The 22,235-nt window shown below is 35.3% G+C and overlaps 1 non-coding gene across 1 annotated transcript; it reads left to right on the forward strand.

Annotated features, from left to right (window-relative positions):
• Nucleotides 1-14,567: 14,567 nt before the first annotated feature.
• LOC144317962 (U6 spliceosomal RNA) lies at nt 14,568-14,674 on the forward strand. The gene has a single exon (XR_013383825.1). It is a non-coding gene; the product is annotated as a U6 spliceosomal RNA (small nuclear RNA).
• Nucleotides 14,675-22,235: the final 7,561 nt, after the last annotated feature.

A 22,235-nucleotide genomic window follows, 5' to 3' on the forward strand; every position in this document is an offset into this window, starting at 1 on the left:
GACAAAACATAGAAACTAGTTTTTCCGGGCAGATAAAGAAAAGACAGGATAAAAAACCCTTGTTTACATTTTCTTATCAAGAGCACATCAAGGTCCAAGAAAACTTTGATTTTAATAGAGACAAAGCAGAATTTCAATCTTGTACCAGTGTATTTTTAAAATCCATTCATTTCAAGTTTAGTCCAACCTCAAGGCATATAAAATTTCTTTTCAAAGATTTCCCTATTTTCATCAGTCTTATTTATATTTAGCAGAATTTTAACTCTTAGAAACTTGAGACTCCAGTGAAAACTAAGTAGTAACCAACTGTGAATTGTTACATCAGAATTCTTTAAATGGCAAATTTATGAATCAATTAAGCATAAAGCATATTTTCCAACAGACTCAAATATCCTTAGTTTCTCTGCAATAAGAAGTCAAAAGCTGATAAAGCTTATATTTAGTAATCAATGCTTTAGTATTTTATCTCATTTGGAAAAGACTTAGATGTCCAATGAACTCAATTTCATCCAAGCAAAACTTTAAAGTTTCAGTTTACTAAAGGCTTTGAAATTATCTTAACAATTACCCATGAAAACTCTGAGACAGATAAAGTTAACCATCATTTTAAGACATTTTTTTGCTGACAAACTGCAACAGAAAATCAAGTTTATTTGACCTTTAGTAAACCTTGGTAGAATAAAAGTATTATATAAAATGCTGATAACTACAAAGACCTGTTCAATTAAACCAACAGACTTAAATTAGTTAAAATACCGAATATGTTCCAGTTGGGTCCACCTAAAAATCAATCAATTTATTTCCCACTGTCAATTTTTACCTGGGGCACTGGTGGGGAAACCTGAAGTGAGCATTGTAAGTCCAAGGGTTAGCTCTTTACTCCTTGATAGCGAGGAGGAACCAATGGTGATGGAGGCACCCATGATGGAGTAAGAGCTAGTTATGTAGGTCCTACCCAAGGTGGTACAGAAACAGGAGGGGGTGGGGAAGGCAGAAGAGGGGAGGTGCTGACAAGACTAAAAGGCAGATATAAAACCAGAGGGCAGAGAAAGAGGAGTCCTAGTCCTAAAACTTGTCAGCTAGGATAGATGAGCAGACCCATGTTTCTTCTATCAAGTGGAAAAAGGCAGTCCATGTCAGGTTAGAGAAGATAGGGAACTTAACTGAAACAAAAGGAGTTTTGTCAGCTGCTTGGGAATATTCCTTAAAATCCCCTTTCCAAGACTAACGAGAGACAATTAATTAGTTTCAATTATCATAGGAAATGAATAAGTGGGAGATCTCCACATTACAAGAGTAACCTGGATCTATTAGGAAGAACAGTGAGAGAGTCAGTATCCCCTTCCTTAGGGATGGTCTGTGTTTCCTCCAGCAACCTGGATTAGCTAGGAGGAAGCCTATTTAGATATTCATCCAATATATCAGGAGGGGAGTTACTAGCCTGATTAGTGGCCAAACACATTCTGCAAGAGGCGTGTAGGTTAGGGTCCTCATTTAGAGCCATGAAGGCCTGGACCTAGGGTATCTCTGTCCATTTGCCCTGTTTCCTACAGAAGAGATCTAACTGATAAATCATATATAAGCTTGATGTCCTATTTATAGATCATTTTTCCTTATCTCCTAAGGAGTACTGAGCCTATGCAGTGTTATAGAAAAAGATCAATTTTCCTTTTGTTTTGTTTTGTTTTGTTTTGTTTTTAATCTTTAAAACCCAAATTGTTTCCAGTGGGTTAACAGGCATCCTAAGGGAGAGTCCCTGAGAACTGAGGAAGAAGCCTAGAAGGTCCATTACCAAGAAAATCGCCCAGACTCCCTGGTGGCATCCTATGCAGGATATGTCAGAGGTTCCCAATGTCAAAACAGCCAGAGGCATCCCTTGAATGAAATTGCTATGATCACCACCCTACCCTGTAAGAGGGAAGCCAGCATGCTTCCTACCAAACTGCTTTCCCATTGTGTTCTAGACTTCAAATAGGTGTTGGTGAATGGACCAAAGTACCTTGCTATGCTGTGCCTTGAAGAATCCACAGTTTTTAACCCATGGAAAAGACAATAAAAGTTTTGCAAGGGGAAATTACCCAATTTTGTAATTTAGGTAGTTAGTAGGGGACTTTGATGGAAAGCAGTAAAGATAGAAATCCATCATAATCTAAGGCATATTCCAACACATGTAATCCTTACAGTCAATTTCCCTAGGAAACGGTTCCCAGTAGTTTTAATTCATACTGGTATGATTTCAGCCAGCTCCAAGTGGGGGTCCCATGGCCAGAAGTGGCTAGACCAGAGATGTGAAAGAGATCACATTAGACCAATGAGGAGGAAATCCTACACAAGAATCAAGATTGAGAGCTGTTCTAGTGACTTAGTGGCTGTCCTGTGCCCAAGAAAGATAACTTTGTATAAGAGTAGGAAAAAAGAGAGAGCATCAAGTTTCTGGGTCTTACTACCATTCTAGCCATGGTAATAGCTTTCAGGCAAAAGGCAGGCTTTTTATTCTCTCCCATAGAGTAGTCATGGACTGGAGTATTGCAGCCTGAGCACATGGAAGTGTTTCAATCAGACGATACTCTTTTTTTTTTTTTTTTTAAGGTTTTATTTATCCACTCATGAGAGAGACACAGAGGGAGAGAGAGGCAGAGACACAGGCAGAGGGAGAAGCAGGCTCCATGCAGGGAGCCCGATGTGGGACTCGATCCAGGGTCTCCAGGATCATGCCCCGGGCTGCAGGCGGCGCTAAACCGCTGCGCCACCGGGGCTGCCCCTCAGACGATACTCTTGAAAAGTCTCTGAAATAAAACTAAAGGAAGAGGAAGTTTACATCAAGGCTCAGAGTCCAGATGAGAATACTCAGTCCCCACACTGAGCACCAGAATGATGGGATTTGATGTTGGGGTCTGAGAGCGAATGGTCCAGAAAAAATTCATGAGATGTTTATGGTGGTTTTATTTAAGCACACGGACAGGAGGCTTGCATAGAAAGAGCTTATTGATTATATAATTTAAATTGGGGGAAGCAGAGATAAAACAAGTTTCCAAAAGGATTTTCATGTTAAAGAAGATTTACAGGAGCCTGAAAGTCTGGCTATTGTTAAGCTAAGGTTGCTTTTTGCCTTTAGCAAAATGTTATCATTAAGACAGTTGGGAGTTCCTGGAGGAATGTCATAATCAGCTTAAGTATTTGTCAATGGGCTGCAAGTTGTAAGGAAATTTAATTTTTTCAACATTTTCTTTTGTCTTTGTTCTGCACATCAGTTGTAGCTACAATAAACATTAAACATAATGCAACTCTTAGTAAAATTAAAATCTGATACTACAATCCTGTTTATTTCAATTCCTATTATTTAATACATGATTTCCAGCTTTAGCAAAAAAAATTACAAAGTGTGCTGTGATGCTTAGTTTTATGTATCAATTAGACTGGGCCAGGGGGTAGTCAGATATTTAGTAAATCATTATTCCTGGTATGTTGGTAAGGGCATTTTGGATGAAATTAACATTTGAATCAATAAGCTGTGTAAGGCAGATTGCCTTCCCTATGGTGAACAGGATTCAATCTATCAACTGAAGGCCTGACTAGAACAAAAAGGCTGAGTCAAGTAAGGGAGAATTCCTTCTGCTTGACTGCCTCAGAGCTAGGATATCAGTCTCTTCCTGCTTTTAGACTCAACCTCTTCCTAGGTGTTGAGATTACTGGCTTTTGGACTGTACACCATCAGCTGTTGGTTCGCAGGCTTTTGGACTGGAACTAGAATTATATCATCAGCCTTTCCATGTCTCCAGCTTGCTGACTGCAGTTTTGAAAATGGTCAGTCTCCAGAATCATCTGAGTCAAATCCTTATAATTCCTTATAATAAATAAAAGGAGAGATGACAGGTGAAAAAAAGAAAGAGAAAGAAGAAAGAAAGAAAGAACATCCTATTGATTCTGTTTATTTTGGAGAACTATGACTAATTCATATCCTAAAATGAAATGAAAAAAACATAGTGTGAATAGACAAAGCAAACATCAGAAACAGACTCCTATATGACACAAATTTGGAATTATCAGTTAGGGAATTTAAAGTAATTATGATTAATATGTTAAGAATGGAAATATATTAATGGAAAAAGTAGATAACATGCAAGAACAGCTGGGTTCATGCAAAAGGCTGAGAGAAAGAAATTCAAAGAAAGAATAAAAAAGAAATTCTAGATATAGGAACACAGAGGCAAAAATGCCTTATTGGGCTCATCAGTACTTAATACAACTAAGGAAAGAATAAGAAATAGATATAGATATAGATAGATATAGATATAGATATATAGATATCCACACTTATATCTATCTATCTATCTCTTTCAAGATAAGACCATATAAATGTGGTTATGTGTATATATATAAAGAGACAATGACCACATAAGCGTGGGTTTATTTCTGGACTCTGTGCTTGTTCTCTTGATCAAATTGTCTGTTTTTGTGCCAGCACCATGCTGTATTGATTACTACAGCTTTGTAGTGTATCTTGAAATCTGGGACTGTGATACTTCCAGCTTCGTTCTTCTCAGGATAACTTTGGCTATTTGAGGTCTTTGGTGGTTCCATACAAAACTTAGGATTGTTTGTTCTAGTTCTGTTCTATTTATGCTAAATGGAGTAATTCAAATAGAGAAAAACAAATATCACACTATATTACTTATATGTGGAATCTAACAACAAAACAAATGAACAAACACGAAAAGCATCCCCCAGCCCCTAGACTCTTAAAATAGAACAAACTGGTGGTTGCCAAAGAGGACATCAGTGGGGCCATGGGCAAAATGGATAAAGGAGTTTAAGAGGTATAAACATATTTTGAATATGAATGAATAAGATATGGAGATGAAAAGTACAGCAGAGAAACTTGAGGGCACCTGGGTGGCTCAGTGGTTGACCATTCTACCTTTGGCTCAGGTCATGATCCCAAGGTCCTGGGATCAAGTCCCGAATCAGGCTCCCCACAGGGAGCCTGCTTCTCCCTCTGCCTATGTCTCTGCCTCTCTCTGTGTGTCTTTCATGAATAAATAAATGAAATCTTTTTTAAAAAAGAAAAGAAAATATGTTCAATAATATCTTAATAACTTTGTATGGTGACAATGACTACACTTATTGCAGTGAGCATTATATAAGATTGTCAAATCAATATATTGTACACTTGAAACTAATATAATATTGTATATCAATTATACTTTAATAATAATAATTTTTTAAAAACTGAAAAAACTCACGAGGAGGAAGAGATAATCTGAATATGTCGATATTGATTAAAGAAATTAAACCAATAATTAAAAGGCTTCTTAGGTAGAATGCAGCAAGATCATATCGTCTAAATGGTTAATTCTGCCAAACATTTATGAAAGAAACAATACCAGTTTTTTAAATCTTTCCCAGAATCTTTCCCAGAAAATACAGACAGGGAGCACTTGCTAACTCATTATATGAGGCTAGCATTACCCTAATATCAAAACTAGGTAAATAAATAAATAACGAGAAAGGAAAACTACAGACCAATATCTCTGATGAGTATAGTTATAAAAGTTCTTAACAAAATTTAGCAAAATTGAGTACAAAAAATAAAATAAAAAGAGTTGTACACTACAACCAACTGAGATTTATTCCAGCTAGGCAAGTCTGATTCAGCATTCAAAACTCAATAAAGTCCACCACATCAAAGAATAAAGAAGAAAAATCAATGATCACATTAGCTGACAGAAAATGCACTTGGCAAAATCTGGCATACATTTAAGATAAAATCTTTCAGCACACTAGGAATAGGAGGGATCTTCCTCAAGTTCATAAAGAATATTGACAAAATATCTATAGCTAACATCATACCTAATGATGAGGAACTGGATACTATCCCCTCCCAATCACAAATAAGGCAAGAATGCTCCATTTCACCATGCCTTTTAAACATCTAGCTAGGAATCTAAGCTAGTACAATAAGACAAAACAAGGAAATAAAAGGCATACAGATTGGAAAGGAAGAAATAAAACTATCTTTTCTCACAAATGACATGATTATTTATGTAGACAATCAGAAAGAATCAACACACACACACACATGCAAAAACCTTCCTGGAACTAACAATCCATTATTAAAAGTCACAGAATACTAAATTTGTTTATATAAACTCAATTGCTTTCCTATCTGCCAGCAGTGAACAAGTAGAATTTGAAATTAAAAACAATACCATTTACATTAGCACCAAAAAATGAAATAATTAGGTAAAAATCTAAGATGATACGTCCAGGATCTATATCCAGATAACTATAAAACTCTTACTAAAGAAATCAGAGATGTGACTTAATGTAATGCGACCATACACTGTCCTCAAACTTGCTGCAATGGGTTGCATTATTTGAGAATGTCCCCATTATAAATCTTCTGTGAAGACAAGCATCATCTTCTAGTGAAAATAAAACTCCTTTAATTGTATCCTTTGCTTACTTCAAAGTTTTAGGCTCTTTTAACATGGTACACAATTATTATTGGGCCTGGTATCATGACAGGAATCAGCATGTGCTAACATTTTATAGATAAGTCTGAGGACAGATATAGGAGAAATAGACTGGAGATCTGGCTGAGTCATGAATATATGGTACAACTTTTAAGAGTCCTGATTGATTATTTAGATTTTTTTTTAGTGATATTCTGGTACATTGATCATGACCTGATTTTATACTTCATCTTTTCTCTTTCTTCCAAGTTTCAGTTTGTATATCTGTAAAGTAAGACTGGAGATATTTGCTTTTCAGGACTTTGTGAGGGTCAGAGATCATGTACATATATTGCCTAGTCTTTAGTGAGTGCTTCATTATGGATGACTTGGATTCTGTCAGTAACAATAGGTTCTGATTATACAAAGAGACTAAGGGTTTCAATGTCAGTAGAAAATAGGGAGTGGGATCCATATGTTAAAATAGGAATGAATAAATGTTTATGGGATATAAATAGCAGAGGAACTGACCGAGAACATTAGAAACAGGTGAAGAGTGGTAACCTGGGTGGTGTCTGCCTTTGGCTCAGGTCACGATCATGGGGTCCTGGGGTCAAGCCCTGCATGGGGCTCCCTGCTCAGTGGGAAGTCTGCTTCTCCCTCTCCCTCTGCTCCTCACCCAACTCTTGCATGCTCTCTCTCATTCTGTCCCTCTCTCTCAAATAAATAAATAAAATCCTGAAAGAAAGCTAGAAAGCAAGAAAGCAAGAAAGAAAGAAGAGAAAAAGAAGAAAGAAAGAAAGAAAGAAAGAAAGAAAGAAAGAAAGAAAGAAGAAAGAAAGAAAGAAAGAAGAAAGAAAGAAAGAAAAAGAAAGAAGAAAGAAAGAAGAAAGAAAGAAAGAAAGAAAGAAAGAAAGAAAGAAAGAAAGAAGAATTGATTAACTCTGCTGAATTCCAGTTATGAATAACATAGTAGATGGTTGAAGATAGCCCTCCCTCAGATGCTCACAGAAGAGATACTGGCTGAACAAGAGTTTTAGACAGTCTATTTAGGAGTCAGAGGCAGGACCGGGTGTTACCATCAGCAGAGTCTTGCCAATAAAAGCTTCAATAACTAATATTTATTGAACACTTAGTAAATCTTATCTCCTCTACTATACATCTATAGGGATTCTTTAATTGAGTTTCTAGAACAATTTGGTGAAGTAAATTCTTTTTATCATCATTTTACAGGTATAGAAATGGAGCTTTAAGGAAGCTTAGTAATTTGACTTGGTCACAAAACTAGTAAGAGATGGAGCAAGGAGTTGGAACCAGGACTGTCTGACTTCAACCTCAAACTCTTACCCACTACACTTTATGTTGCTTAAGATAATAGCTCTCAACATCATAGAACAAATTCATTTCAAAAATAACAATCGCTCCTATCTTTTGAGCACTTAATGTATCTCAGGTATTGCTCTGCTCACATAATTTCATTTAATCCTCATTAAAATCCCAGGAGTTTTTTTTATCTAGGTTTCATTTTTTTCCCATTTTACAAAAGAAGATACTGAGGCATATAGAAATTAGGTTATTTGCCCAAGGACATAGACTTAAAGAAGAGCAGAGACCGTCTCTCTCCTAAATTCGTGATTTTTACACTGCAAAAATCAATGGCATTAAAATCAGACAAGAAGAACATCATTTGTTTTTGTAGAAGATCCTTGTTATACCAACTATAACAAAATATGAAAACCATGACTGTAAAATAACATGACAACCTACAAGACCTGCCCTATTACTTTTTGGTTGCACTTAATAATTATTCAACAAGTATTTATTGAGCTGCTACTATGCACCATGCTCAAAGTTACACCTATAATTGATCAGATTAAGCTCCAACTCAAAGACTTCAATTCTTTATAGTACTATTCCTTCATGAAGCTACATTTTATCAAGGTTGTTTTCTCTTCTCATACAGTTTAACTCTGCCCTTGAACCAAAAGAAACATTTCTCATGATTTGGGCTATAAAATGACAGAGGCACAGCGTTGTTTTGTTTTGCAGGTGAAGAATGAGCATGTTCACAACACTACAGAGGAAACAAAAAATCCTTTTTGGCCAAAAAACTCACATACAGCTTTCCCTTCAGTTTCTGAATACACCAGCTGCTCTGAATTTAACTGAAAACAGAATAATGTCAGAATGAAAACTGTATTCATTGAAATAGTCTGTTGAGTCCCAGGCCAAATTTGCTATTATAAGTTAAAGAGAAGGGCAGCCTGGGTGGCTCGGCACTGCAGTGCTGCCTTCAGCCCAGCGTGTGATCCTGGAGACCAGGGATCGAGTCCCATGTCAGGCTCACTTCATGGAGCCTGCTTCTCCTTCTGCCTGTGTCTTTGCCTCTCTCTCTCCTCTCTGTATTTCTTATGAATAACTAAATAAAATCTTAAAAAAAAAAAAAAAGAAAGGGGTAAAGGGGAAAAAGTGATGAACTAAGTAACTTTGGAATTCAGTGGAGACTTTAAAACCAAAGACTAAAGGAACTATATACAGCAATTTAATCAATAAAGTTGTTTCTCCAGGAGTATAGAATAACAATTCTGAAACTTCTATGTATGTATGTATACTGGAATTGATCAGTTAAATCAAGTTTCTCATTGCTGGAGTGGGAGTTTACTAATAAGCAAAGGGAAATGGCTAAAGTTATCCATATAGTAATGGATTAGATTGGAGACATTATACAAATTTACATAGAGTTCAATATAGATACAGATAGATAGATATAAAATATATATAAGTTGATAACATGTATATCCACAGAGAAAGCCCTGAAGTAATGATATAACCCAGTAAATGAGGATATCTAGCTCTTCATATTTAATAGCATCCTCCAATTTTTCTCATGTTTCAATTGTGGTTATAGGTTTTGGGAGAAAACCACAGAGGTAAAGTATCATTCTTATACCATTCTATTAAGGGTACATGCTGTCAATATGCATTTATAGGTAAAATGGCAGATTCGGGGTTACAGCAGAGAATATCTAAGGCTGGAGAATCTTGTGTGACAGAAATTATGGTAGTGTTCAAAAACAAAAACCCAACTGAACAAAAATAAAAACAAAAATCCACAATGATAGGAGTATATCAAAAGGAAAAAGAGCCAGTTGAAAGAGCTCCAAGTGGCCAAAACTGGAACAAAATTAATAACAGAGTTATATAACTCAGTTTAAACTAAATGTGCATGAGTCCATACTGATAAGTGACTTATTAAAGAACTATATAGAAAATAATAAATCTATGCAGAATTCTAAATAATTTATGTTCACTCTCCATGCTGAAGGATATGGGCATGATTCCCATTTGTAAGTGTGGCTTGAAGTTAGTGACTTCCTCCCAAAGAATACGGCAGGGAAGTGACAGGTGGCAGGCAGAGTGGAGAGAATTACTTTACATTGGAGAAACACTACCTCAGTTAGGTGATTAAAGTTAATTTCAACAGTGGAAATCATGTTGATAGGATGTGATGTGAGTGGCACTTTACTTCTGTGGTCTTCCACTCCAAACTCCTAACTATGTTGTAAGCGTGAGGACATCAGTCAAATCCCAGTTAAGGAATATTCTTCAAAATATCTGAGTATTACTTTTCAAATATGTCAAAGTCATCAAAGACAAGAAAAATCTGAAAAAGTGACACAGCCAAGAAACATGACAACTAAATGCTATAGCTAAATGTAATACAATATTCTGGACATGCTCCTATAACTGAAAAAAAGACATTAGGTTAAAGAAGAAGGAAATTTACATAAAATATGGCTTTAATTAATATGAATGTACCAATATAAGTTCATTAGTTGTGACAAATGTACCATATTAATTACATTAATTACATTTTAATTAATGTAAGATTTTAATAGGGGAAACGGGGTGTGAGGTACCATCTTTGCAATTCTCCTGTGAATCTGAAATTATCCTATAATGAAAAGTTTATTTTAAAAAATACCTTTACTGAAATAAGCCAGATACAAAGGATATATACTGGGCAGCCCCAGTGGTGCAGCAGTTTAGCTGTACCACTGATCCTGGGTGACCTGGGTGTGATCCTGGGGACCTGGGATCAAGTCCCACGTCGGACTCCCTGCATGGAGCCTGCTTCTCCCTCTGCCTGTGTCTCTGCCTCTCTCTCTCTCTCTCTCTCTGTGTCTCTCATGAATAAATAAAAAAATCTTTAAAAAAAAACAAAACAAAGGATATATACTATATAGACCCACTTGTGTAAAAGTCTAGGAAACATTCTAATCTTTAGTGATAGAGAGTAAGTATATTAGCAATTGCCTGAAGCCAAGGATAAAGATTGGGGATTCACTCTAGTTGACATGAAGGAATATTGGCAGGTGATAAAAATATTCTATATACTATTGTCACATCAGTGTGTGTATATGTATGCATGTATGAATTTATGAAAACTCATCAAACTCTATAATTAAAGTATGTGCATTATATTGTATGTAAATTATACCTTGATAAAGTAAAATTTTAAAAGAGAAGAATTCCCTTTCTAATTATGGGTAATACAAGCATACTTGTACTGCTGGGAAGAGGGTATCTATCATGTAGAATTGAGATTTGTGATTTATTCCAACATGTATTCTAGTTGACTCTTGAACAACACAATTTTGAACTGTGCCGGTCCACTTACAAATGTATTTTTTTCAATAAATATACCTACAGTAATGTAAATGTATTTTCTTTTCCTTCTAATTTTCTTAATAGCATCTTTTCTCTAGCTTACTTTGTTGTAAGGATATAGTAAATGATATATATATATAGAACATAGAAAGGCTTATTATGATAGAAAATACCTCATGTCAGGGGATCCCTGGATGGCGTAGCGGTTTGGCGCCTGCCTTTGGCCCAGGGCGCGATCCTGGAGACCCGGGATCGAGTCCCACGTCGGGCTCCCGGTGCATGGAGCCTGCTTCTTCTCCCTCTGCCTATGTCTCTGCCTCTCTCTCTCTCTGTATGACTATCATAAATCAATAAAAAAAAAAAAAAATAGCTCATGTCTGATGTGCTTCATCTTCCTCCAAATTAAAAAAGAAAGTATTTTTAATGATTTGAGACTTTTTTTGTGTGATTTTGTTTTGACCTTTTTATTATGTGGCCACTTCCTTTGTGAAAAATGACCCTCTTTGCGGGCCTAGGACTAATAATTCACATAATTTACTGTGCTATACAAAATTAAGATAATAGAAACAGTAGTTTATGTGGGTAGAATATATATCTCAAATAATATAAAGAGATTCATACATGCCATTTAATCTTGGGTCTGAAAGCCTCTCCAATTTAATAAGATGTCAAGAGAGCTGTTAATAACTGAGAGCTGAACACCACAGTGAAGCATGGGTGCTGACTTCTTAAACTAACAGGGAAAGAACAGCTTTTTAATTGGACTGGATGCTGCTTCGCTAGAGTCACCAGGAAAAAAAAAAATACTTATGGCTTGGCAGCAAAATACCTTCTGTCCATACCAATGATAAAGAATGAAATAGAACATTTTCCCTTTCTCTATTAACTATTACTATTGAAAATCACAAGTATTCATTCCAGTTATATGTATTTATTAAGGTCCATGAGATGCAGAATAGTACACAAGACACGTGCATATACTTTACTACTGTAAATATCTCTAATACCTGATGGAAACCTAGTTGATGACAATACCAAACAAAAACTTATACATTCCACTTCCTTGTAGGGCCTGCAAGTGATCTGGACTTCTGTGTGGACACTGGATTTTAGAGACTGAGGCAATATTCATATTGAATATTGAAAAGCACTTACTCTGAAACCAGAGCTAAACCAGAGCAGTTTCATTTGAAATATAAACAGATTTTTTATCATAAAAATATTCCAGGCCCCTAAACATCTTAATTAGAAAACCTTTCATATAAAGCTGTTCATGTAACATTTATGAGTGCTACATAATAAGTAAAATGTTGTCTTCCATCCCCACTTACCTCCACCAAAAAGAAATTCATACTTAATAACATACATACACAAAAAGATAAAATACTTTGTTTTGATAATTAGTACATGTTTCCTTCTGAAGTACTGCACTTTAATAAAACTAATGTTCAGAATTTCATTGTCATGAAAATAATTATGGAGGCATTCATTGATTCAAATCAAATTTTTCTCAGATAGAAAAATGAAGATATTCTGTGGTCTTGCTTGAAAAATGGCAACAATATAGCCCTGGAATTAGTACAAAGAAACCATTTATTAAATAGAAGCTCAGTAAAGTAAAGAATGCAAATAGAGCTATCATTCTTATAAATAGGAAATATTGTACTGTGTTGGCCAGATTCAGATAAAGTGAATTAATTCAAAGTATATGTTTTTATTGGAAGTATTTGCCTTAGACTCAGTGCCAAGCTATCAGGAACTATTTTCAGTAAAATGGAATAGAACACAATATTTTAAAAGTTGTAAGTAAAACTTACAAAGTAAATTGATAAGATTTTTAATCAATATGGTATTGAAAGTTTATGCTTGAGGTGTCCCTGACCTGCTAGTTTTAATCACATAACAAAGATGGAGAAAGCGAATGGGGTAAATGTCTCAGTATACCAAAAGTGAAAATGGAAGACAAAGTAGAAAATCCTGGAAAAACTGTGGGCCTGCGGTACCTGGGTGGCTCACTCAGTTAAGCTCCAGTTTTTTATTTTGGCTCAGGTCCTGATCTCAGGGTCCTTAGATCCAGCCCTGCCTCAGGCTCCCTGCTCCCCTGCTCAGCAAAAAGTCTGCTTGTCTCCTTCATCATCCCCTCTCCATGCTTGCTCTCTCATTCAATGTCTCTCTCTCTCAAATAAAGAAATTAATCTTAAAAACAAAAAACGGAACAACTGTGGGTCCATTGAGCTGTGGATCTGGAAGTAGCATCAGGGAGTGGAGAGTTTAACTGTCGAGTAAAAGGCTAAAAGTGACCTGCATTGGGCAGGGAATGAAAAGCACTTACTCTGAAACCAGAGCTAAGATGGGCCTCTTTGCCCATAAAAGGAGGCCAATAAAGCTTTATCAAATTACAGAATTAACAAACTGCCCCACAGCCAGAGCCTATAGCAACTCTCCAATTTAACAAGAGGTTCTAGAATGAGATTCCTGGGGGCCAGATGAAAGAAAACAAAAAGAGCTAGACAGATAGTAGGTATAATGAAAAGTCCTAGGGCTTATTGAAAGCTTATGTGCCCTGAACTATATGCTCAGTGACTTAAACTCACTATTGTATTTCAGCCTCATACATGTTATGGGGAGCCCATGCAAGACCCCACTTTCAAGGTCAGTCTGCTTAGAACAATTCCAAAACACATCAGGAAAACAAATACAAGAAAGACAGTGAACAATGTTCTATCACTCTAGGATTAAAACCATACGTCAATGAAAATGACTTTTTTCATTTAGGCTTCTCTCCTTCCCAAAAACAAAAATGAAAACAAAAACTAAAGTGATGCGTATCTTTAATATAAGAATAAATGGAACAACAGCTGGTAGATGTAAAAGGAGCTTTTAAAAATCCTATAAAGGAGAAATATGTTCAAGAAACATTTAGGATAGATAAAATATATGTGTGAATATAATATATATCAATGGACTACATTATGTATGCAGTATGTACATATGTCACATATGTACATATTGAATAATGTACATATATAGTATACATGTACATATATATGAATTGTATGTATTTCTCAATCTCTTCACACACAACACACACACACACACACACACACACACACACGACTCTTGAACAATGCGGGTTTGGGGCTCCCAAACCCCTCAACTCCTGCAGTCAAAAATTCACATATAATTTTGGACTTCTCAAAAATTTAACTGCTAAGAGCCTACTGCTGACCTGAAATCTTACTGATAGCATAAACAGTCAATGGATACATACTTTCTATGTTCTATGTATCATTTACTATATCCTTACGACAAAGTAACCTAGAGAGAAGATGTTATTAAGAAAATTATAAGGAAAAGAAAATACATTTACAGTGTAGGTATATTTATTGAAAAAAAAATACATTTGTAAGTGGACCAGCACAGTTCAAAATTGTGTTGTTTGTGCTCACTTCGGCAGCACATATACTAAAATTGGAACGATACAGAGAAGATTAGCATGGCCCCTGTGCAAGGATGACACGCAAATTCGTGAAGCGTTCCATATTTTTCTGGACGACTTTCTGAATGAATCATCTCCCTTTTTTCTGCATTGAATGTTATATTTTCTTATGTGATATAACATATATAATGTTATGATATATATTTTATAATATAGGCATCCTGTACTTATCATCTGATTGCTAAAAGCACCAATTTCACTTTGTCATAGAATCTGGAAAAAAAAAATTGTGTTGTTCAAGAGTCAACTAGAATATATAGATAACAATGGCAGAGGAACTATTTTCAAAGTTAGACTATATATATGAATTCTCTAATTAAGAACCCAGTATAGGAATATAAAAACTACACATCTTAGATACTCTATATTGAAACTGTAAGATGTAAATGACAAGCAAAAGCAATCTTAAAGACTAACATGGAGAAAAGAGGTTAGCTAAAAATAAAGGATGATCGCATGTATAGTACTATTTTATTTGCATTGATGTATTCCAGAAAGTAATAGAATATTCTAAGTGCTAAGAGAAAATAACTATCACCTATAATATATTCAGCTAAACATATATTCAGGAATAAGCGTAGAGAGTAGAAGTTCACAAGGTAAATAATCCCAGAGGAAATAAATGGGGTGTGATTGAGAACAGGTATTTGGTAGCCAGATTGCTGGGTTGTGAATCAGGTTTCTGCCGCTTCTTGGCTATATAAATTTAATCTTTCTATTTTCCTATTCTTCATCTATAAAATGAGGGTGATGTATGCTATAGTATTGTTATGAGGATTGAATGAGTTAATATAGGCATAACACTTAAAATACTGCATAGCACATAATATGATATGTGGTATGTACAAATATACGTGAGTGTGTGGTGTGGATGTGGATGTGATACAGTTTGGGAAAGCTGGTGAAGTTAGTGGGGTCTGGAACCAATGGTCAAGAAAGAATTCTTGAGACACATTTGGTGCATAAAGGTGATTTTATTAAAGCACAGGGTGGGCAGAAAGAGCTTCTGCCCTAGGACTGTGAGGAACTGATTATATACTTTGGGGTTGGAGGGAGTAAAGATGAGGGAAGTTTCAAAATGATTTTCATATGCTAACGAAGACTCACGGGAAACCTAAGTCCTGGCTATTGTCAAACCAGGTTGTTTTTCCCTCTAGCAAAGCATTAACATTATGACAGCTGTGAGCTTCCTGGAGGAACATTATACTCTGCCTGCCTCAATGGGTTGCAGGTTATACATTTAATTTTATCTACATTTCCTCTGCTTTTGTTTCCCACATCAGATATATATGTACACACATATATACATATACAGTTAGCACTGAAACAATGTATACATAAACAAATGTTTATTTGGGGCACCAAACTTTATGCAGTTGAAAACCTGTGTATAACTTTCAACTCTCCCAAAACTTAACTAATAGCCTTTAAAAACTTACTAATAGCCTCCTGTTGACCAGAAGCCTTACTGATAACATAAACAACACATATTATGTGTGTTATTATGTTTTATATACTGTATTCTTACAATGAAGTAAGCTGGGGAAAAGAAAATGTAAAAAAAAAAAAAAAAAAAAAAAAAAAGGCCTAAGGAAGAGAAAATATATTACAGTACTGTATAATTGACCCTTGAACAACAGGGGTTTGAACTGTGTGGGTCCACTTATATGCAGATTTTTCTTTTTTCACAGCAAAAGCCACAAGGCATTTATTTGCAACTGTCCATTCAAGTTTCCACTGGATTGAATGGAAGGTGACCGATGCCAAAGTCATGCTTGTTGCCCTCTGACTCCCCAGGGACACTCTGAGGCTGTCAGCAGCCCCTGATGACCCAGGACCTGGCAGGGCTACCAGTCACTCTGTGTGCTATTGGAGTGCTCAGCCTGGGGCTGGTGAGCAGGAGGCTGGGCTGAAGTAGAGGAATGTGTCCAGAGGGTAGAGATGGCACTGAGAGGGAGTCCTGTTTCCTACTGCCCTCTCTCTCCAGTTCTCTGCATATAGGTCTCCAGGGCTGCACTGAGAAAGCAGAGGAGCACAGATCCCTCCCTGCGATTGTACCCTGGCCCCATGGCCTTCTGGAAGCAGGCATACTCACATGTGGCCACAGCTACCAATACTCACAGCTGGTGATGTACTTCCAGGCAGATGGAGCAGTTGTGCTGTGCCTCGAGGCTGCTGTCACCAGCCATGGGCCCACCCGGCTTTCACTGCTGTTGACCTGAAGCCATCAGGCTGTGGGCCAGGCCTCCCATGGCTGCTGCCTATGACCCACCTGACCCACCTATGTTCTGATTTTTTCAACAAATATACCTACAGTACTCTAAGTGTATTTTCTCTTCCTTATGATTTTCTTAATAACATGTTCTTTTCTCTTCTCTATTTTATTGTAAGAACACAGTGTATAATGCATATAATGTAAAAAATATGTTAATCGACTATGTTACCAGTAAGGTTTCTGGCCAACAGTAGGCTACTAGTAGTTAAATTTGGGGGGAATCAAAAGTTATAGGCAGATTTTTGTGCATGAGGCACATGCTTTATAATCAAATACAAACATTAACTCAAAATAGATCACAAACGTAAATTACAATGCAATACTGTGAAACTACAATATAATATTGGAGAAAAACCTAGGATTTTGATGGGACTGCAATGAATATAGATTAAATTACAAAGAACAGATATCATGACCATATTGAGTAGCTATTCATGAACAAGTAATATCTCTCTGTTTATTTAGTTCTTTGATCTGTTCATCAGAATTTTGTAGTTTTTCTCCTATAGATTTTGTACATATTTTATTAGATTTATACATAACTGTTTCATTTGGGGGCTGCTAATGTTAATGGTATTGTGATTTTAATTTCAAATTCTAATATTTCATTGCTGGTATATAGGAAAGCAATTGACTTTTTAAGTAATGATCATTTATTAGTTACAAGAGGATTTTTGTCTATTGGTTTACTTTGGGTTTTTTGTCAGTTCTTTGGAATTTTCCAAATAGGCAATCATGTCATTTGTGACTCTAGATGGTTTTATTTTTTCCCTCCCGACCTGTACAACTTTTATTTCCTTTTCTTATTTTATTTCATTAGCTAGTACTTCTAATTGCAAAGGAATAGTGAAAGGAGACATCTTTGATTTATAGCTGATCTTAGTGATAAATCATTGAGTTTCTCAACATTAAGTATGATGCTAGCTATAGAATTTTTATTGATATTCTTTATCAAGTTGAGGAGGTTAGCTCATATTTCTAGTTTACTAAGAGGTTTTTTTGGTTTGTTTGTTTTTGCTTTGTTTTTAAGATTTAATTGTTTATTTCATAGAAGGAGAGAGAGAGAGTATGTGTGAGAGGGATGGGCAGAGGGAGAGGGCAAGAATGTCTCCAGCAGACTCTACACTGAGTACAGAGCCCAATGTGGGGCTCAATCCCACAACCTTGAGATCATGACCTGAGCTGAAACCACTAGTTGGTAGCTCAATCTACTGTACCACCCAGGTGCCCCAAGAGGTTTTTGTTTTAATAATGAATGGTTGTTGGATTTTATCAAATACTTTTTCTGCATCTATTGATATGATCATGTGATTTTTCTTTTATAGTCTGTTGTTGTGATGGATTGCATTAATTGATTTATAATGATAAACCAGTCTTTCATACCTGAGATAAAGCCCACTTGGTTGTGGTGTATATTTTAACAAATTATTGGATTTAATTTGCTAATATTGTGTTAATATTTTTTAGGATTTTGCATCTATGTTTATGTGAGATATTAGTCTATAGTTTTATATCCTTGCAATGTTTTTGTCCAGTTTAGGTACTAGGGTAATGCTAGCCTCAGAAAAGAAGTTAGGAAGTATTTACACTGCTTCTATTTTCTGAAAGAGATTGTAGAGGATTAATGCAACTCCATAAATATTTGGTAGAATTCACCATTGAATTAATCTGGGATTGGTGCTTTCTGTTTTGGAAGGTTATTAATTATCGATTCAATTTCTTTAATAAATACATGCATATTCATATCATGTATTTTTGTCTTGTGTAAAATTTGACTAATTGTATCTTTGAAGGAATTGGTCTACTTCATCATCTAGGTGATCAAATTGGGGACATGTAGCTCTTCATAATTTCTTTTATTGTCCTTTTAACATCTATGGGATATGTAATGGTATGCCCTTTTTCATTTCTGATATTAATAGCCGGTATCTTCTCTCTTTTTTCCTTGCTAGAGGCATCGCTAGAGGCCTATCAACTTTATTGATCTTTAAAAAAAAAAAACCTTTTGGTTTCCTGATTGTATTTTTCCTTTTTTTTCAATTTCATTGATTTCTGCTCTAATTCTTACTATTTATTTTTTTTGGCTTATATAGGATTTAATTTGCTCTTCTTTCCCTAGATTTCTATAGTGGAAACTTAGATTGTTGATTTTATATCTTTCTTCTTTTGTGATATGCATTCAATGCTATAAATTTCCCTCTAAGCACTGCTTTCACTATGTTCACAAATTGTGATAAATTGTTTTTTTTTTCATTTTCATTTGACTTGACAATTCTAACATTTCCCTTGAGATTTCTTCTTCAACTCATGTGTTATTTAGAAGTGTATTGTTTAATTTCTATTTTTGGGAGATTTTCCATTTACTTTTCTCTTATTCATTACTAGTTTCATTTCATTGTGGTCTGACAGCAAACGTTGATTTCTGTTCTTTTTGATTTCTTAAGGTGTGTTTAATGTCTAAGGAAGTGGTCTGTTTTGGTAAACATTCTATGTGAAGTTGAGAAGAACATGTATCTTATCTTTGGAGGAATTAGTCTTTCAATGTCATCTTGTCCAATTGATTGATGATGTTGTTGGTTTAACTATATCTTTACTAATTTTCTGACTGCCAAATCTGTTCATTTTTGGTAGAGGGATGTTGAAGCCTCCGACTATGATAGCAGAATTTTTTTCCTTGTAGTTCTATCAGTTTGACTCTCTGTTGTTAGGAGTATGCATATTAAGGATTGTTATGTCTTCCTGGAGAATTGACCCCTTTGTCTTGATATAATACCTGTATTTTTCCATGATAACTTACCTTGCTTTGATTTGTTTTGTCTGAAATTAATATAGCCACTTGTGCTTTCTTTTTATCTATATTGGCATGGTATGTTTTTTCTATCCACTTATTTTTAATCTGTATTCATCTTTATATTTACAGTAGACTTCTTGTAGACTGTGTATAGTTAAGTCTTATTCTTTGACCCACTGTGACAATCTGTCTTTTAATTGGTACATTGAGACCATTAATGTTCAAAGGGATTATTGATGTAGTTTGATTAAATTGACCATATTTTTTATATGTTTCTTGTTTGTTATTTTTTTCTTTGTTCAAAATTTTGCCTTCCACTCTTTTTCTGCTTCTTGTGGTTTTTATTAAACATTTTATAATTCCAATTTCCTTCACTTTTATCTTATGAGTTATACTTCTTTTTACCTTGTTTTAGTGCTTTCCCTAGAGTTTTCAATATATATATATACAACTAATCCAAGTCCACTTTCACATAAAATTGTAGCACCTTTGGGTAATGTGGCTACCTTATAATAACAAAATAATCCTATCACTTCTCCTTGTCCCTTGTATCATTGCTGTCATTCATTCCATATGCATATCAATATACATAAGCATATATCTTTAATTCCAGTATAAATAAATATACAGAGTTATATTAGTTTCAGGTATACAGTAAAATGATTCAAATCCTATACATTACCCAGTGCTCATCATGATACTCTTAATCCCCTTCACCTAATTCACTCATCCTTCTACCCACCTTCCATGTGGTAACCATCAGTTTGTTCTCTATATTTAAGAGTCTGGTTTTCTGTTTTTCTCTGATTTTCTTTTTTTTTTTTTTTAGATTGATTGATTGATTGATTGATTGATGATAGACATAGAGAGAAGCAGAGACATAGGAGGAGGGAGAAGCAGGCTCCATGCCGGGAGCCCAACGCAGGACTCGATCCTGGGACTCCAGGATCGCGTCCTGCCAAAGGCAGGCGCCAAACCGCTGAGCCACCCAGGGATCCCCTCTTTTGTTTTTTTAAATTAAGTTCCACATATGGAAATCATATGGTATTTGTTTTTTTTTTTTTTTTTTTTTGCTGACTGACTTATTTCACTTAGCACTATAGTCTCTAGATCCATACATTTTGTTGCAAATGGCAAGATTTCATTCTTTTTATGGCTGAGTAATATTCCATTATATTTATATACATCTTCTTTATCCATTCATCTGTTAATGGACACTTGAACTGATTCCATAATTTGGCTATTGTAAATAATGCTGCTATAAATATAACTTTGCCCATACCTTTTGAATTAGTGTTTTCATATTCTTTGGGTAAATATCCAGTAGGGTGATTGCTAGATCAGAGGGTAGTTCCATATTTAATGTTTTGTTTTAATTCTTTGTCCATACTGTTTTCCACAGTGGCTGTACCAGTTTGCATTCCCACCAACAGCGCACAATTCTTTTTTCTCCACCTCCTTGCCAACACATGTTATTTCTTGAGTTTTTGATTTTAGTCATTTTGACAAGTGTTGGGTGATATCTCATTGTGGTTTTGATTTACATTTCCACAATGATGAGTGATGTAGAGCTTTTCATGTGTTTTTTTGGTCATCTGTATGTCTTGGAGAAATATCTGTTCATATCTTCTGCCCATTTTTAATTGGCTTATTTGGGGGTTTTTGATGTTGAGTTGTATCAGTTCTTTATATATTTTGGATAATGACCCTTTATTGGATATGTCATTTGTGAATAACTTGTCCCATTCAGTAAGTTGTCTCTTAGTTTTGTTGACAGTTTCTTTTGCTGTGCAGAAACTTTATTTTGATATAGTCTCAATGGTTTATTTTTGCTTTTATTTCCCTTGTCTCAGGAGACATATCTAGAAAAATCTTGCTATGGTCAATGCCAGAGAAATTATTGCCTCTGCTCTCTTCTAGGACTTTTATGGTTTCAGGTCTTACATTTGGGTCCTTAATCCACTTCAAGTTTATTTTGGTGTGTGGTATAAGAAAGTGGTCCAGTCTCATTCTTTTGCATGTAGCTGTCCAGTTTTCCCAACATCATTTGTTGAAGAAACTATCTTTTTCCCATTTCATATTCTTCCCTGCATTGTCAACAATTAATTGACCATATAATCATGGGTTTATTTCTGGGCTCTCTATTCTGGCTCCATAGATCTATGTGTCTATTTATGTGTTAGCACCATACTGTTTTGATTACTACAGTTTTATAGTATACTTTGAAATCTGGGATTTCTTGGGGTTGTTTTTTTTTTTCAAGATTGCTGTGGCTATTTGATTTGTGAGTGTGTGTGTGGGGGGGTTCTGTACGAAATTTAGGATTGTTTTCTCTAAATATGCCCCCCAAAAAATGCTGTTGGTATTTTAATAGAGATTACATTAATTCTGTTGATTGCTTTTGGTAGTATGAACATTGTAAAATAAGAGAATATTATGAAAAAAATTATATGCCAACAAATTGGTCAACCTAGAAGAAATGGATAAATTCTTGGAAACATAACTTCCCAAAACTGAATCAGGAAGAAATAGAAAATTTGAACA

The sequence above is a fragment of the Canis aureus genome, chromosome 7 (assembly GCF_053574225.1).
Source record: "Canis aureus isolate CA01 chromosome 7, VMU_Caureus_v.1.0, whole genome shotgun sequence".
Classification (NCBI taxonomy): Eukaryota; Metazoa; Chordata; class Mammalia; order Carnivora; family Canidae; genus Canis; species Canis aureus.